This window comes from Trachypithecus francoisi, unplaced genomic scaffold (assembly GCF_009764315.1).
Source record: "Trachypithecus francoisi isolate TF-2019V2 unplaced genomic scaffold, Tfra_2.0 Lachesis_group3, whole genome shotgun sequence".
In the NCBI taxonomy this organism is placed as follows: Eukaryota; Metazoa; Chordata; class Mammalia; order Primates; family Cercopithecidae; genus Trachypithecus; species Trachypithecus francoisi.
In genome coordinates this window covers 96,850,620-96,870,649 of record NW_022681468.1, presented here as the reverse complement: position 1 = coordinate 96,870,649, position 20,030 = coordinate 96,850,620, and positions in this window count along the sequence as shown.

The window sequence follows — 20,030 nt, the reverse complement described above, 5'->3', positions numbered from 1 at the left end:
GAACTCAAAACTGTTGAGGTTGAGGCTCTGAGGTGTCCAAAGCTGAGCCATGCTGAGGAGAACAAAGCTGCTTTGAACTCACACTATTTCAGCCACATCAAACAGGATTTCTCTGACTCTTGAAGGGCTCTTAATATGATTTCAGTCTCCTAAGGAAAGATCCAGTTCCCTTTCTTTAATTAGGCAGGCTGGCCAGTTAAAACAACAGATTTTCTTGTGAGTAATATTGTGACTTGGCATTGCTCTTAGTCCTTACGCAGAGCCCAAGTACAATTAAAAACCAAGAAAGATACAACTATCAATGGAGAGGCTAGCAGGGTCCCTTGTCCAGGTCACTTCATATATACCAGGAAGGTTGAATAATTTTCATATTTAGCCTATGCCAAAGAAAACTGAGGATGATAAATCTGCTGTCTCTGAATATCTTCTAATGCTTCCTAACAAAAAAAGCCCTTTTTAATTCAGAGTAATTATAAAAGAGTTTCCTTAGAATTAGAGCTCATGTTTCAAGAAATGTAGCTTTATGCTTTCTGGAGTATAACAACAACTTCTACCAACAACTCCAAAGTGATTCCCAAGGGAGATTCAACTAGAACAGCTTTAGCAAACTTAAGACTATTTGAAATAGCATATTAGAAACTTTTATGTAGACTACAAAATTTTAGATCTACTCTATTTGATCAGAAATTCCACATTTTGAAATCTGACTTCAGTTTTCATTTCAAATATTTTTCTCTGTATTATGTCAAATCCTTATTACACGGATGGCCCTTCTCTTTATTAAAGTAGGTAATGGAAAGTTAAATATATGCATTTACAGACAGCATGATGAATATGTACATTTGATTCCAGTTTATTCTATAGGAGTTCTTCTTTACCCATGAACATTCCACCCAAATAAAATTATTTCTCCACTGGCAAAAGAGAAATACAATTAAGCCACATTACAAAACGCTCAATTTAACCTCTCGGATCTAAGATGACACAAAGAAACTAAGGAACTAAGGTTAAATTTGTGAGAACTATGGTAAAATTAGGATTTCAACCATCTCTTTATTATAGGTAAAAGAAAGTACAAAATCAAGCACAATTGGATCTTGTTAGATGATGCATAATTCCCAAACGTCCTGGTTTGAGGATCTCTTCAGCAGAGAAAGATTATGTGATGCATTCATTAAAACATCTAGATCGGTGCCACCAAACCATTCATTCCTCCATTTATTAATTTTTTTTGAACACTTACTGTATGTCAGTTGCTTAACTGCTGGTCATATTAGCGGTTTTATTAAACCCCACATGGCTTAGCAATGAGACCTGTTTCTTTCCGTCTTATGACTAGATATTATTCAGGAGAAATGCCTAGAACTTAAATATTAAGTGACTCTGGGGAAAGGATCACTATACTTCTGTTACTCAGATGCTCTCAAGGGTGTAATGTTCACACAGCCCACACGGGGGCGGTTCACATTCATTGTTCTCTAGCCTTGGTCCAGATACTGGCCCCATGATCACAAAGGGTGGTGGGAACCCACCTTCCACCAACTGCTTAGTCCTGAGCAAAGGCTAGATTCTATAACAAAATTTAGAAGAATAGGAAAAATGGCATTGCTTTTATGGCATGCCCCTGAAGAAATTCCAATAGTTTATCATTAGTAAAATTGTATCTTACATATTACATGTATGTTCAGGTCAAGAGACCTGCCCACAGAACTCCCAGTCTTTACGAGTCACAACTAATCTCAAACTCTACTTAAATAGCATGATATGGATTCATCTTCTGATGGCCATGCAAAAGAATCTTTTCATGTTGATTTTGTGGTTTCTATAAATTTCACATGTAAACTATTGAATCTGAAGCTAAAAGCTGTCAACTCTGATGGGTCATTTCACTGCCCCTTTGATTCTTGTTCCTGTGCCTAATGTCCCACCATGTTCCCAGCTGCTCCCACTCCTGGGCTGGCAACTATTGCTGGAGTCATCAGGACAAATGATCCCATCGCAACCCATGCTTTTAGTCAATTAGTTTATTCATTCAACCAAAATGCATTAAGAGTTCTGATGTGCTATTCCTGTGCTAGGTGCGGGAGATGCAAAGATGACTGAAACAATTTTGTATTTCTCCATGAGCTTACCATCTATTCGGGGAGATAGATGAGTAGAAGATAAATAGAGTAGAATGTACTAAATGCATACAAGGGGTAAAGAAACAGAGATGGGACACCTAACCGATCCTTGAGTGGTCACAGAAGACTTCTGACAAAGTCTACACAGATCTAAAGTAGGAAGTAAACAGCCAAGGAGGGTAGGGACAAGTGAGGATATAACTTGTGTCAAGTCCTGGGAGTTTGGGGAGGTGGCAGGAACTAGAGTCCATGGGTACAACACAGAGAGTGAGATGGGGATGTCAAGAGATAAAGCAGAGGAGGCAGATCCTGCAGGGCCTTGTATGGAAACTTGCAGAATAACAAGGAGCTATAGGAGGATTTCACTTGGGTGACTGATGTGATCAATTTTCATTTTACTAAGAGTTACAATGTCACCCAAACATTGATACATTGACAAGCACTGCTGGTTGCCTCCTCAATATCCCCTTTCCTCTTCTTTATCAACATAACTTCTATTTATTGGAAACAGCAATATTTCCAATTAAACTGTTTTTCTTGGCTTCCATTGCAAGTAGGGGGCTCCATGAGCTACAAGTAGAGTTTGTGGGGATAAGGCTTCTGGAAAAACTTCTTAGAGGGGAACTGATGGCATGGTATACTCTACCCCTGTTCTCCTTCCCCTTGCTGTGAATGGGATAGCCTTAGCAACAGTGCCCATCTTGCTATCACGAGGCAGCCTTGAGGAATGAAGCCATATGCTTAGAATGGCAAAGCGGAAACACAGTCCTCTTGTCGTGGAGATGGCGTACTAGCCCTAGGAGTCTCTTTAGCTTCAGACCTCCTCTATTGGAGAAAATATATATCTTTATTTTACATTGCTGTGATTTGTACTTACTTTTATAGGCAGCAGAAAACTAATCATAACCGATAAGGAAGAAAAGTACAGCTAGAAGAGATGCATCCACAGGTTTCTGCAAGATAACAGGTGGTAGCCTCAACTCAGCAGTAAATGGGGTACAGAAGAGTGGATATATGTGATAAATATTAATGAAGTATGATGAACAAGACTGGTGATTGATTGTAGGCAGGTGATGAGAGGGAATCTGAATTCCAACTTTCTGGTTTTAGACAATGGCGGTAATAAATCATCATTTGTTTACAATAAACTCTCAAGATGTTTGCTATTGAAACGTAGATAATCTGAAAAACCCAGAATCCCTCAACTCTTCACTCAACTTTCAACCATTCCCTCTCAACAAAATATGTAATAAACTCCATAAGATTTCAAGCAAACTTTTAAATCAGACTTATCAAATCACAACCCCAAACACTTTGAAGTATAAAAGGCTTTAACTTCAAGGGAAATTTATTTTAGCTATTTTCCTTAAAAATTGAACGTGCCATGAAAATTTCATGGTGGAATTCCTTTCTAGAATTCTTAGTCCCTTTAAAAGCAAGACTTAGGTAAACTGGAAAAAGGAGAGAAACGAAGACTTTAGTAGTTTAATTCTTATGCCCCTTGTCAAAGGGCAAGCTATCTACCCTTTAATAGCTAAGACATCTTCACATACATAAATCTGTAGATTGTTATATCATTTATAGTTCTCCAGGAAATAATGTACATTTAGAAAATACAGAGAAGTGGTATGATTTTTAGAGGTTTCCTCTATTCCTAAAGTGTTCCCAACATGGTATGGCTAAAATCTTACACATCTTTTTAGGTCCAACTCAGTGTTATCGCTCTCATGAAGCCTGTTCCAACCACTAAACTGGGAGCAGCTCTTCTTTCTCTCAACTTGCATGCTTTTAAGACTATTGGATACCAATAGCTGATTTAACTGGGCCAGGGTCATCAGTTAGGAATACTGAGTATGCTATATCCATAAAACCAATTATCTTACTCCTAAGGAAGGACTCTAGGGTTTTTCTTCCATTTTCACAATATAGAAAATTTGCTTTTTGCATTGCAGCAACCCTTCATTGTTGTGTGCGGCACTAAGTACATTGAAGCTTACTTATGACAAACTTTGCTTTCAATGTCATGTTTTAGCTATCACACCCATTCTAGTCATTTCATTTTTGCAGTCTTGTAGGAAATTGAAAGATGTTAAAGAATAAGGTATTTAGTCATTTCACTGTCTGAACTGGAAAGATGGGAGAAGGACAGAGGATACACAGGGGAAATTCTGCTTAGCACTTCAAAAAATCTGAAAAATGGGAGGAAATTATGACCGTTCTTAGCACTACTCAAGGTACTGAAAAGTCATTTTGTACTTGAACAAGTATTTCTTGAGCACTCTTTCTATTACATGCCACATGAGGAGCCATGGCTGTGGTGTGCTGGACTAGCCCTTTCAGCTGGCAAGGGTCCACTCTTAAAATTCCAGGGAATTTTTTTGATCCAGTTGTTAGAGCATTGGTAGCTTGAAATTGGCCACAATTGGAGTATTTACATGGCAGAAGTTGGCAGACACTATACATCAGGGCTTTTTACTTTAAGGGAGTCAGTTTACCCGCATCCACTGGTAATATAGTCATCAGCAAGATGCATCCTTAGGTGTTTGCTTCCTAGATGGGAAATAAGACAAGTGCAGCAACAGTCAGAACACAGACAGTATGTACTGGGTTCTAATCCATACGTTGTTAGGATACATGAGGCTCAGTCCACAGCAACATTGCACTCAAGGAAATATAGTCACAAAAGAATTATAATTGTGTGCCGTATAATATAAATCCAAGGATATCACATAACACAAATCTTAGAATATGTATCTCTGACAATGTGCTTTGAAATTCGGATTGCAAATTAGGTAACCATTCTGCATCACACACACACACTTTAAAATGAATACATTCGGAAGATAAATTCCACGAGGCAGTGATTGAAAAGGAGGTTAAAAGGAAGTAGGGGCTAAGAAGGGAAGTGAGCACAGGCATTGCCACGGAGGCCTCTGTGCGTGATTACTTACTGAGTCTAGGTTCTAGGTACACAGGTTTGTTTTTTTTTTTAAAGCCACTCTTGAGCCATAAGCTAGCTCATATACAGTAGCCAAACAATCCACATGTGTCCCAAAAACTCTCCGGGAGAATTCTGCTTGACACAGACCTGGTCTGTAAGTTACTACAGGTCTCTGGGAGAAACAAATACTCCCTAGACAAATGCAGCCTTATTCCAGGTTCGGAGAAATTACAGAATGAATCTCAAAAAGTACAACCTCACGATCACAAGACACAAATTATCCTAAGATAAAGCAGAAAAAAAGCTGCAATGACAGACCACATTAATAAAATTTCATATAACAGAATTATCAGATACAATATATAAATAAGGATGTTAAACATGGTTAAAGAAGTAAAAGAATTAAGAGGTGAGTAAAAGTAAAGTCTGTTAGAAGTTAACAAGCAGATTTGAAAAAAATTTCTAAGACTAAAAATATATAGTTTTAAAATCCTGCGGAAAGGTTAAAGAACATAATAAAATTAGATGCGACTGGTGAGCTAAAAGGTAGATCTGTACTTTTGGGGATTTTTCTTTAGACATTAATTATTAGACATTCCTTTAATGAGGAATTAAAGCACACAAACTCTTCTTTTACATTTTTGTGATTATATAATAGGTGTGTATATTTATGGGGTATACTTTGATACAGGCATGCAATATGAAATAATCACATCATGGTAAATGGGGTATCTATCCCCTCAAGCATTTACCCTTTATGTTACAGTCCTATTATACTAAGTGTACAATTGATTATTAACCATAGTCACCCTTTTGTGCAATCAAATACTAGGTCTTATTCATTCTAACTACTTTTTGTACCCATTAACCATCTCCAATTCCCCTTCACCCTCTGTAACCATCCTTCTATCATGCCCATGAGTTCAATTATTTTAATTTTTAGTTCCCATAAATAAGTGGGAACATGTGAAGTTTGTCTCTGTGCCTGGCTTATTTCACTTAACACAATGACCCCCAGTTCAGTCCATATTGTTGCAAATGACAGGATCTCATTCTTTTTTATGACTGAATAGTATACTCTGTTGTATATATGTACCACATTTTTCTTACCCATTCATCTGTTGGACAGTTAGGTTACTTCCAAATCTTAGCTATTGTGAACAATGCTACAAACAGACATGGAAGTGCAGATATCTCTTAAATATACAGATTACTTTTCTTTTGGGTATACACCCAGTGGAGGGGCTGCTGTATTGTATGGTAGCTCTACTTTTAGTTTTTTGAGGAATCTCCATTCAAACTGTTCTCCATAGTGGTTGTACTAATTTATATTCCAACTAACAGTGTACAAGGGTTCCCTTTTCTTCACATTCTCACCAGCATTTCTTATTGCCTGTTTTTTCTTTAAAAAAAAAAAAAAAGGAGGGAGGGATTGCATTGGGGAGTTATACATGATATAAACGTTATGCACATGTACCCTAGAACTTAAAGTATAATAAAAAAATAAAAAATAAAAAATAAAAATAAAAAATAAAAAAATAAAAAAATAAAAAATAATAATAATAAAATAATAAAAAAATAAAAAAATAAAATAAAATAAAGCAATTTTAACTGGATGGAGATGGTATCTCATTGTAATTTTCATTTGCATTTCTTTGATGATCAATCATGTTGAGCACCTTTTCATATGCCTGTCTTTTGAAAAATGTCTGTTCAGATCTTTTGCTCATTTTTGCCATCAGATTGTTATTTTTCTTCCTATATTTTGAGCTCCATACATATTTTGGTTATTGTTCCCTTTTCAGATGGGGAGTTTGCAGACATTTTCTCCCATTCTGTGGGTTGTTGCTTCACTTTGTTGATTGTATTCCCTTGCTATACAGAAGCTTTTTAACTTGTTGTGACCCCACTTTTCCACATTTGCTTTGGTTATTACTCAAGAAATTTGTGCTTGTGAGTTATTACCTGAGAAATTTTTGCCCAATGTCCTGGAGAATTTCCTGTATTTTCATGTAACAGTTTCACAGTTTGAGGTCTCAGATTTAAGCCTTTAATCCATTTTGATTTGATTTTTGTATACGAAAAGAGATAGATGTCTAGTTTCATTCTTTTGCATTTGGATATCCTGGTTTCCCAGCACCACGTATTGAAGAGACTGTTTTTCCCCCAGTGTAGGTTCTTGGCATCTTTGTTGATAATGAGCTCACTGTAGGTGTATGGATTTGTTTACAGGTTCTCTATTCTATTCCAAATGTCTATGGCCAATTTTTAAGCCAGTACCATGTTGTTTTAGTTACTATAGCTCTGTAGGGTAGTTACTAGAGCTCTGTAGTATAATTTGGAGTTAGATAATTTGATTCCTCCAGTTTTGTTCTTTTTACTCAGGATAGCTTAGGCTATTCTGGGTCTTCTGTGGTCTCATATAAATTTTAGAATTTTTTTTCCTATTTCTGTGAAGAATGTCATTGGTATTTTGATAGAGATTGTATTGAATCTGTAGATTGCTTTGGGTAGTATGAACATTTTAACACTATTGATTCTTCCAATTTATGAACATGAAATCTCTTTCCATTATTTTGTACCCTCTCTTCAATTTCTTTCAGTGTTTTATTGTTTTCATTGCAGAGATCTTACACTTCTTTGGTTAATTTCTAGGTATTTGATTTTATTTGTGGTCACTAGAAATGGGGTTACTTTTTAAAATTTCTTTTTAGATTGCTCACTGTTAGCATATAGAGATGCTACTGATTTTTGTGTGTTGATTTTGTATCCTGCAACTTTACTGAATTTATCTGTTCTAATAGTTTTTTGGTGGAGTCTTTAAGTTTTGCCAAATATAAGATCGTATCTGCAAACAAGGATACTTTGACTTCTTCCTTTCTAATTTAGATGACCTTTATTTCTATCTCTTGTCTGATTACTCTAGCTAGAACTTCCAAGAATATTCTTATTTCATTCTCACTCATTATATTTTCCACTTTTTATTATGAAAAGATTTAAAATATAGAATGGCTGAAAAAATAGCAAAAAGAAAAAATGTGTACACACACACACACACACACACATACTTTTTTCCCTGAGCCATTTGAAAGTATACTGGAGATATCATAGCATTCCACTGTTAAATATTTCAGCATGCATCTAGGATCTAGGTTAAGAGTTGGAAAATATGAGATTACAGGCATGAATGACTGAGCCATAATGTCCAAAAAACATCCAACTAGATGTCAGAGGTGGAGGAAAGGCAATATTTGAAAAGATAATGGTTTCAATTTTCCAGAGTGGTGAAAAGATAAATTTTAAGATTCAAGAAACCCAATGAATAGCAAACAAAATAAAGAACCCCACAACTAGATACAACATAGTTAAGTTATAGAACACCAAAGAAAAAGATCTTGAAATCAGCAAGATAGCATTGAAATATTGTTTTCAAAGTACTGGGGAAAATGATACCCACCTAGAAATTTGTACCTGTGAGCCAATATCTTTCAGGAATTAGGCTGAACCCTAATCAAGTGTTTATACTTAGCATCTCTAATGTCATGAGAAAGTCAGACAAACCGTGAATGTGACAAATCCAGAATGTGTTTAAGAAAACTACATTCAAAAATGTCAACTTATTTTTAAAAAGTAAAAGGACAGTTTTAAGTTAAAAGAGATTTAATAACCAAATATGTGAACCTGATTATAAGGCAATACAGTTAGAAAAAAACAGGCTATTATTTTGGAAGCCATTGAAAAATTCTGAATATGGGCCAGACATGAGATGATATCATGGAATCATTAATGTTTCTTCAGTGTGATAGTGGTATTGTGGTTTTATAGAAGAATGTCATTTTTAAGAGATGCATGCCGAAATATTTAAGAATGAAATGTCATAAAATTTGCAGCTTACTTTCAGATGTTTCAGTAAACAAAATGAATTTTTCAAAATCTACATGTACTATTTTTCTTTGTGCTATTCTCTTATCAGTATTTTAAACATTTTCGTAATAAAAACTTGGATATTTCAGAAGGAATGGTACCAGCTCCTCTATGTACTTCTGGTAGAATTTTGCTGTGAATCCATCTGGTTCTGGGCTTTTTTTGGTTGGTAGACTATTAATTACTGCCTCAATTTCAGAACTTGTTATTGGTCTATTCAGGGATTCGAATTCTTCCTGGTTTAGTTTTGGGAGGGTGTATGTGTCCAGGAATTTAACCATTGCTTCTAGATTTTCTAGTTTATTGGCATAGAGGTGTTTACAGTATTCTCTGATGGTAGTTTGTATTTCTGTGGGGTCAGTGGTGATATCCCCTTTATAATTTTTATTGCGTTTATTTGATTCTCCTTTCTTTTCTCCTTTATTAGTCTAGCTAGCTGTCTATCTATTTTGTTAATTTTTTCAAAAAACTCGCTCCTGGATTCATTGATTTTTTGGAGGGTTTTGCATGTCTGTACTTCAATTATGCTCTGATCTTGGTTATTTCTCATCTTCTGCTAGCTTTTGGATTAGTTTGCTCTTGTCTCTGTAGCTCTTTTAATTGTGGTGTTAGGGTGTCGATATGAGATCTTTCTAGCTTTCTGATGTGGGCATTTAGTGTTATAAATTTCCCCCCGAACACTACTTTAGCTGTGTCCCAGAGATTCTGGTGCATTGTGTCTTTTGTTCTCATTGGTTTCAAAGAACTTCTTGATCTGCCTTAATTTCATTATTTACCCAGGAGTCATTCAGGAGCAGGTTGTTCAATTTCCATATAACCACTGCTCAAGGAAATAAGAGAGGACACAAATAAATGGGAAAATGTTCCATTCTTATGGAAAGGAATAATCAATATCATGAAAATGGCCATACTGACAAAACTAATTTACAGATTCAATGCTATTCCCATCAAACTACCTTGACATTCTTCACAGAATTAGAAAAAAACTACTTTAAATTTCATATAGAATCAAAGAAGACCCCACAACAGCCAAGACAATCCTAAACAAAAAGAACGAAGCTGGAGGCATCATGCTACCTGACTTCAAACTATACTACAAGGCTACACTAACCAAAACAGCATTATACTGGTACCAAAGCAGACATATAGACCAATGGAACAGAACAGAAACCTCAGAAATAACACCACACATCTACAACCATCTGATCTTTGACAAACCTGACAAAAACAAGCAATGGGGAAAGGATCACCTATTCAATAACTGGTGCTGGGGAAACTGGCTAGCCATATGCAGAAAACTGAAACTGGACCCCTTCCTTACACCTCATATAAAAGTTAACTCAAGATGGATTAAAGATTTAAATGTAAAACCCAAAACCAGAAAAAACCCTAGAAAAAAACCTAGGCAGTGCCATTCAGGACATAGGCATGGGCAAAGACTTCATGAAGAAAATGCCAAAAGCAATTGCAACAAAAGCCAAAATTGACAAATGGGATCTAATTAAACTAAAGAGCTTCTGCACAGCAAAAGAAACTATCATCAGAATGAACAGGCAACCTACAGAATGGGAGAACACGTTTGCAATCTACCCATCTGACAAAGGTCTAATATCCAGAATTTACAAGGAACTTAAATTTACAAGAAAACAAACAACCCCGTCAAAAAGCGGGCAAAGCGTATGAACAGACACTTCTCGAAAGACATTTATGCAGCCAACAAACATATGAAAAAAAGGCTCAGCACAACTGATTAGATAAATGCAAATCAAAACCACAATGACATACGATCCCTCACCAGTCAGAATGGCAATTATTAAAAAGGCAAGAAACAGAAAGATTCTGGTGAGACTGTGGAGAAATAGGAGTACTTTTACACTGTTGGTGGTAATGCAAATTAACTCAACCATTGTGGAAGACAGTGTGGAGATTCCTCAAGGATCTAGAACCAGAAATACAATTTGGCCCAGCAATCCCATTACTGGGTATATTCCCAAAGGAATATAAATCATTCTACTACAAAGACACATGCACACTATGTTTATTGCAGCACTATTTACAATAGCAGAGTCATGGAGCACTATTGACAATAGCAGAGAAATGAAACCAACACAAATGCCTATCAATGATGGACTGGATAAAGAAAATGTGGTAATACACGCCAGGGAATACCATGCAGCCATAAAAGGAAATGGGATCATGTCTTTTGCAGGGACATAGGTGAAGCTGGAACCCACCATCCTCAGCAAACTAACACAGGAACAGAAAACCAAACACTGCATGTTCTCACTCATAAGTGGGAGCTGAACAATAAAAACATGTGGATGCAGGGAGGGGAACATTACACACCAGGGCCTGTTGTAGGGGTGGGGGCTGAGGGGAGGGAACTTAGAGGGCGGGTCAATAGGTGCAGCAAACCACCATGGCACACGTATGCCTATGTAACAAACCTGCACATTCTGCATATGTATCCCAGAACTTAAAAGTTATATATATATTAAAAATGAGGTTGAAATAAGTATGTTTTCAGATGAAGAAAAAAAGGAGTTGTGGGCTATCATTTCTCATTAACAGAATATCCACAGATTTATATTCAAGAAAATACAGGAAAGAATGGAGACAAAAGAAAATAGTTAACGTGTGGATATCAAAATGAACTGCATAAAAGAGTAATTGTTTCCAGTTTATGGAGTTAAAATGCAACAAGATGAAGCTAAATACCTGGACAACAATAATACCTAGGCTGGAAGAGGAAGATTGATGTTAACATAGTCTAAAGTTCTTGTATTGGTCAGGAGGAGGGTAAATGTTAGACTTCATTATCAGTGTTATAATTTTAAGGATAACCACTAAAAGAATAAAATTGGAAATAAATCTTCAAACTAATGCAAAGTAAATAATGAACAAAGAATCTAATTAAAAATAAGGCAAAGAAGACACAAAAAGAAATGGGAGAAAATATGACAAGTAAAATACACAAAATGATATAAAGCCAAATATTTCATCACAATAAATGGGAATAAAGTGAAATCTCCTGTTAAAAGTCAATGATTTCTGACATGATTTAAAAGATAATTGAACTGTCTATTTATGTAAAGGATGCCTAAAATTGAGAGAAATGATTGAAAAATATTTCATGTACTAAACAAAGAAATCTGGTATAACTATTAATATCAGACAAAGTAAATTTTAAGGTGAAAATCATTAGTCAAGATTAGAAGGGTAAGGTAAGGTAAATATAAAATTTTGTTCCCCAGGAAGATGCACTGAATCTAAATTTGTAAATCTCTACTAAGACAGCTTAAACGAGAAAATTAATAAAGGTTGATTAATGATGCTGAGTATCTTCTCATGTACTTATTGCAATCCATCTATCTTCTTTGGTGAAATGTCTGTTCAAATCATTTGCCCATTTATTTAGTTAAATTGTTTGCTCATTGCCGGGTTTCAAAAGTTTTTCACATATTTTGGATACAATTACTTTATTAGACATGTGATTCACAAATGTTTTCTCCCAGTCTGTGGCTTGTCTTTTCATTCTCTTAATAGAATTTTTGAAAGCAAAAGTTTTAAATTTTGATGAAGTTTAATCTTTTTTTTTTTCCTTTTATGTATTGTCTTTTGGGGTTATCACTAACAAATATTTGCCCATTCCAAGTTTACAAAATTTTCTTTTAGAATTTTTACTTTTAGGCCGGGTCCAGTGGCTCACGCCTGTAATCCCAGCACTTTGGGAGCCCAAGGTGGGCAGATCACCTGAGGTCAGGAGTTCGAGACTAACCTCGCCAACATGGTAAAACCCCATCTCTACTAAAAATACAAAAATTAGCTGGGTATGGTGGTGGGTGCCTATAACCCCAGCTACTCAGGAGGCTGAGGCAGAAGAACTGCTTGAACCCAGGAGGCGGAGGTTGCAGGGAGCCGAGATTGCGCAGCTGCACTCCACTCAGTCTCAATTAAAAAAAAAAAAATTCTCCACTTTTAGATTTATATTTAGGTGTATGACCATTTTGAGTTCAGTTTTGCATATTCTGTGAGGTATGGTTGGAAGTGCATTCTTTGCATATGAATGTCTTACTCAAGCAGACTTTAATAATTTCAACTAAAATTTTAAAGTTAGAAAAAGAAAATGTATTTCACGTATTTATTATAGAACAAATTACCTAATAAAGAACAAGTTACCAGCAAATAATATTTTCTAATTCACACAGAACATTTTCCAAAACAGACCCTTTTCTGGGCTGTAAAACAATTCCCAAAAAATTCATTATTATGTATTTATTTATTAAGATGGAGTCTCACACTCTGTTGCCCAGGTTGCAGTACAGTGGTGAGGTCTTGGCTCACTGCAACCTCCACTTCCCGAGTTCAAGCGATCCTCCTTCCTCAGCCTCTGAAGTAGCTGGGATTACAGGTGCATGCCATCATGCCCTTCTAATTTGCGTATTTTTAGTAGAGATGGGGTTTCACCATGTTTGGTAGGCTGGTCTCGAACTCCTGACCTCAACTGATCCACCTGCCTCAGCCTCTCAAAGTGCTGGGATTACAGGCGTGAACCACTGTGCCCAGCCCCAATAAATTTAAAAGCACTGAAATAACACATTGTATATTTTCTGACCATAAAGAAGTTAAGCTACAGATTGATAACAGAAATATATTTGGAAAAATCCCCAAATATTTAGAATTTGAACTCACCTCTAAATAACTCATAAACCAGAGAGAAAATTACCACAGAAATTAGAAAACATTTTTAATGGAAAAGAAATGAAAGCATGTTATTAAAATTGGTGGGGTTCACCAAAAAACAGAAAATAGAAGGAAATTTACAATATTGAAAGCTTACAAGAAAAGTCTTGAATGAATGATCTAAACTCTAAGAAACAAGAAAAATAGCAAATTAAACTCACATAAGAATAAAGAACATTTTAAAGCTAAGAGCAGAGTGTGTTTGTCAGATTTACAATAGACAATGTCAGAATTATTTACAATAGACAAATGTGGAAGCAACCCAAGTGTCCATTGACAGATGGGTAAACGAAGTGTAGTATACACATGAAATGAAATACTATTCAGCCTTGAAAAGGAATAAAATTGTTGGCTGGGCACCATAGCTCAAGCCTGTAATACCAGTACTTTGGGAGGCTGAGGCAGGTAGATCACCTGAGGTCAGGAGTTGGAGACCAGCCTGGCCAACGTGGTGAAACCCCATCTCTACTAAAAATACAAAAATTAGCCAGATGTGGTGGCAGGTGCCTGTAGTCCTAGGTACCACAGAGGCTGAGGCAGGAAAATCACTTAAACCCAGGAGGCAGAGGCTGCAGTGAGCTGAGATGTCACCACTGCACTCCAGCCTGAATGACAGAGTGAGATTACATCTCAAAAAAAAAAAAAAAAGGAAATTCTGACACATGCTACAACATGGATGACCCTTGGTTCTACTAACTGAAATAAGAAGTCATGAGAAGATGAATGCTGTATGATTCTATTTATGTGAGGTACCTAGAATAGTCAAATTCACAGAGACAGAAAGTAGAATGGTGACTGCTGGGGCTTGGGGAGGAGGGATAAGGAATGGGGACGTGTTGTTTAAGAGCAGAGTTTCAGTTTTGTAAAATTAAGAGTTCTGATGATTGACTGTACAGAAGTGTAAATGTACTTAACACCATTAAACTGTATGATTAGAAATTGTTCTGATGGTAAATTTTAAATTATGCATATCTTACCACCATTTAATAATAATAAACAGAAGCTCTACACATATTAAACAGCAACTTCCCATTCCCCTGTCTTTAATTTGGTTGCTTAGGCCATACCGTGATTATCAATATTGCTTAAGTTTACCATCTTCAAAGTCGTTTTCTATTCACACCCCCATAGTTTCTTCTCCCCCACCCTTTCTCTGACTTTTCATACAAAAGGAATATTTTTATATTTCCATAACAGAATCATTAGTTGTATTTTTTTTCTACTGGTCCACATAGTATTTATAATATACATCCTTCAATTTACAAAAGTTTTCTTACAAATAATACTATATCATTTCACATATAGTATGAAACATTACAAAAATACTCTCCCATTTCCTCCTCTCTGCATTTGTGCAGCTACTATGATGTATTTTAATTTTATATAAGCTATAGACATATTATCATTCTTGCTTTAAATAATTTAAAAAATTTTTATGTTAGGAAAAGAAATTATTACATTTTCACACATATTAATGATTTCTAGTTCTCTTCATTTATTTGTGTATATCCCAATATGCATCCAGCATCATTTTCCTTCTGTCTTGTGAAAGGAAAATCTTGGGGCCCCAAAATTACTAAGCTAAAGGGAAAAGTGAAACTGGGAACTGCTCAAGGCAAACCTGCCTCCCATTCTATTCCAAGTCATCCCTCTGCTCACTGAGATAGATGCATATCTGATTGCCTCCTTTGGAAAGGCTTATCAGAAACTCAAAAGAATGCAACTATTTGGCTTTCACCTTCCTGTGACCTGGAAGCCCCCTCCCTGCTTCAAGTTGTCCCTGCCTTTCTGGACAGAACCAATGTACTTCTTACATGTATTGATTGATGTCTCATGTCTCACTAAAATGTATAAAACCAAACTGCGCCTCTACCACCTTGGGCACATGTAGTCAGGACTTCCTGAGGCCGTGTTACAGGTGGGGATCCTCAACTTCGGCAAAATAAACTTTCTAAATTAACTGAGACCTGTCTCAGATTTTCAAGTTTCACAATCTGAATAATGTAACATTTCTGTATTGCGATTCTGTGGCAGTTAATTCATGTAGCTTTTTTCTGTCTGAAAGGTCTCAATCTTGCCTTAATTACTGAATGTTTTTTCTGGCTATAGAATTCTAGGTTGAGTTTTCAATTTTTCTTTCAATATTCTAAAATGTCACTCCACTGCATTCTGGCTTTCATTGTTTCTGATAAGTCTGCTGCAATTCTTAGTTGTGTTCCTCTGTGTATATCTTTTTTCCTGATTGCTTTTAAAATTTTCTCTGTTTGATTATTTTTGGCCATTGGGTTATGACATGCTCTGGCATTTGTTTTCTTCATGTGTCTCCTGCTTGGCTTCCATTGAGCTGCTTTGGTCTGTTTCCAGTATTTGTTTGAAAAATGTTCTGAAGTTATTGTTTCAAACTTTTTTTCTCCCCACTCCTTTTCTGGTATTCAAATTACATGCGTTTATGCTACTCAACATTGTTCCATAGTTCCCTGATGCTCTTCATTCATTGTTTTTAGTCTTTATTTTGTCTTTTATTTTGGGTAGTTTTTATTGCTATAGATTCACCAACTTTTCCTCTTCTGTATCTAATCTTCTGCTATTTCCATCCAGGATATTTTTTATTTCAGTTGTTGCATTTATCTTTAAAAGTTCAATTTGGGTCTTTTTATATCTTCTATTTCTCTCCTTAGCATATGGGCACTTTCCCATATCTTCTTGAGCCTATGAGTTTTTTTGTTTGTTTTTTTTTTTTTTTTTTTTTTGAGACGGAGTCTCGCACTGTCACCCAGGCTAGAGTGCAATGGTACAGTCTCGGATCACTGCAACCTCCACCTCCTGGGTTCAAGCGATTCTCTTGCCTCTGCCTCCCGAGTAGCTGCCATTACAGGCACCCACCACCACGCCCGGCTAATTTTTTGTATTTTTAGTAGAGATGAGGTTTTGCTATGTTGGCCAGGCTGGTCTCTAACTCCTGACCTCAAGTAATCTGCCCACCTCGGCCTCCCAAAGTGCTGGGATTACAGACGTGAGCCACCGTGCCCAGCCATATTTCTAATAACTGTTTCGATATGTTTGTCTACTGATTCTATCATCTGTGTCAATTCTGGGTCTGTTTCAATTGGTTGAGACTGAATTCTCCTCTGGGCACAAGTCATATTTCATGCTTGGTAACTTTTCACTGGATGCCAGACATTATGACTTTTTTACTTTGGGGACTAGATTTTGTGGCATTCTTTTAAATATCATGCTGCCATTTTGCGGATGCAGTGAAGTTATTTGTAATCAGTTTTATCCACTCACATTTTGTCTGTAAGCTTTGTTATGGCAGATCCAGAACAGCTTTTCAACTAGGGCTAATATGACCCATTCCTGAGGCACTATTCTTTTATGATGCTGGCCAATGCCATGTCTATTAGGAAGTCCTTCCACTAACTGATGGGAATGAAAACAGTCCTTGGCTTCATGTGAGCTATGGAAATTTTTCTTCCTCCTCCTTTCTGATGGTTTTTTTTCCCAATCCCAGTAGTTTCTCCACGTGTTGCAGATCAGTGCTCAAAGACTCCAGGGGACACATCAGAAGGTCTTTGGAGCGCTCTCTCTTTCCAGTTGCCTTTCTAGTATTTTCCTCCATAAATTCTAGCTACCTTAACTTTTCTGAACATCAATTGAGCCAGGCTGATGGACTCTGGATTACCCTTCCTTATGTTTTGGCCTGAAAATGGTGGCACTTTAAGTGCTCACCTAGTTTTTCTCCTTGCTCTCAGGGATCCCTGTACCATGATCTCTATTCTCCAAATACCTGAGAACTATCATTACATTTTTACTGTGACCCATGTTCAAGTATTAAGATAGAAGAGTAAATCTAGTTCCTTTTGTTCCATCATTCCTCTAACATGCCAAATTTTAAATGGATGTAAAAAAGCAAAAGACCAGGAGTAACCAAGATACTTCTGAGGAACTGAATAGACTTCACTACTAGATATCAAGACTTACCATAAATAAATCATAATTAGGACAGTGATTTTAGTGAGTGGATAGAAAATAAACCAATTAAAAGCTAAGAAACAGACCCACACATTTATGAAATTGGACATATCTCTGGGGAAAGAATGAATTATTTAATAAATAGTGTTAGGATTTATTTTTAATCTGAGAAAAAGATTGAATTCATCCCTGCATTATGCCACATAAAAATATAAAATCCAGGTATGGTATTGACTCTTGCACTTATGACCAGGTAGATGTGTCAAAGAATATTAAGTAGTAGCAGTGTTCATAATGACAAGGTGGGAATAACCCAAGTACTCATCAATAAGAGAATGAGCAGATAATTGTCGTGTACTCAAAGAGAATACTATATAGAGATACAAATAAATGAATTATAACATACAGATGAATCTATAAAGTATGATCTGAGTTAAAAAATATATAAGCCATATGATGCCATTTTATACAAAATGCGAAACAAGAAAAAAGATATTAAACACGTATACTTATGTGATAAAACTATAATGAGCACAGTGAAATAATACATTTCAGAATACTGGTTACTCTATTTGGCGGGGCAGGACAGGCGATGGAGGATTTTGGAGTGGACAGGGAGAGAGAATTGAGAAAATATGCAGAAAGTATGAATAGTTTCTGTAATGCTCTATTTTTTTAAATTGAGCAGTGGGGTGATGAGTGTCTGATTATAACTTATAACATAATACATGATATTTTTGGCATAGTAAACTTCATAGAAGCCAAGAAAACAGACACATTCTGTGGTCATATTCTCGAATGCTCTGCTCTGCAACTTCTAGGCGCCCTCCACACAGCTGGCTCTGGAGAAGTCCTCTTGTGTCACATGAGACCTTCACCCTTCTGCCCCCCACTTAATTCTACTACCCCCTCTTTTCATAATGGACTCAGAACACATCAAGTCCCCCCAGTCCTCAACACTTCACTGCAGAAAGTAATTCGTCTGCACTGTGCCTGCTTTTCTTTCACAAATGTGCCCTTTCTATCCTCAGAGGGGTAGAGTGGGCTCTCTGGCGACTTTAGAACAGCTGAAACAGCACAGATAGAATGCCATGTTGGGCAGTAGGATGGGAATGGCTCAAAGTATCTATGTTAGTAATTGTGTAGCCAACAATCTTCTGGAGGAAACTGGGGGTTTGGGAAGGGCTTCAAGCAGAAGACAGCAACAGAACTGGACTTTGAAAAGCAGGAAGAATTTTAATAGATGAGAGAAAGAAAATTCCCTGCAGAGGGAAATGTCATCACAAGAGAAAACTGCAAAGCTTTTGAAACACTGAGTCTTTCAGTTTGACTCATTCACAGGGGAAAGGAATCGGTGGCAAAAATGGGATTGAGGTCACGTCAAGGCATTGGCATGGCATGTCAGGGAGTTAGATCCTGATTCTTTAGAACATGAGAAGCCATTCGAGATTGTCGAATAAATAGCGACATAACCAGAACTCCCTATGAAGGTTTAAATAGGTTTTCACATATTTACTGTGGATAAGGCACTGCATATACACATAGTGTGTGGGGTGGCGGCGGTGGGTGGTAGTTTGGGGGGTGAGAAACAAACCTAAACCAGAAGGCCTCAGAACACAATGGTTGCCCTAGTGGCTCAGAATCCAGTTGCACTTAGGGAACATAATCTAAAGGGACAGGATAAAGCAACAAGACAGTCTCCCAACTTCCCTGAAGCAGGTCTTTAGACTGTGGTTGCCTTATTTGGTGGGAATCAGTGTGAATAACCAGAGTGTCCAAATTAGAGCACAAAGGCAAATACTACCTTTCTGCCTTGCTCAGCACAGTGTAAATTGAGTTGGGTGGTAATCAGGTGGTGTAATGCTAGAAGAGTGTCCATTGTGGATTCTCAGCAAATGCACATCCCCTTTCTGAGGAAAAACAACAGGTTCTGTGTCCATGAGACCCACAGAACTTATTTTTAAAAGTCCAGGCCACTGAGACTTGCACAGACACGTGGTGTGTGGGTCAGAGTCTGATGCCCATTAGAGGAGGGGTTGGCCTTTGCTGGGCAGTAAGCTCTGAGGAAGGAATGTACCAGCCTCTTTCCCAGAAAAGCAGCGAGTTATTGATGCCAACTGCATCCGATAGAATCCTCCTCTGCATTCCTTCAGCTTGATGTTGCAATTGCCTGTATTGTGAACCCCCTCACTTATCAATCCGGATAAATGCACCAGTCTGCCTCAGGGGTGGCGAGGTGATCTATTTATGTTTATCACTGAATATTGACTGAGCTCTTGATGACACGAAGCAAGCTGGGCCTCTCTTTCTCTCCACTTATCCATTAT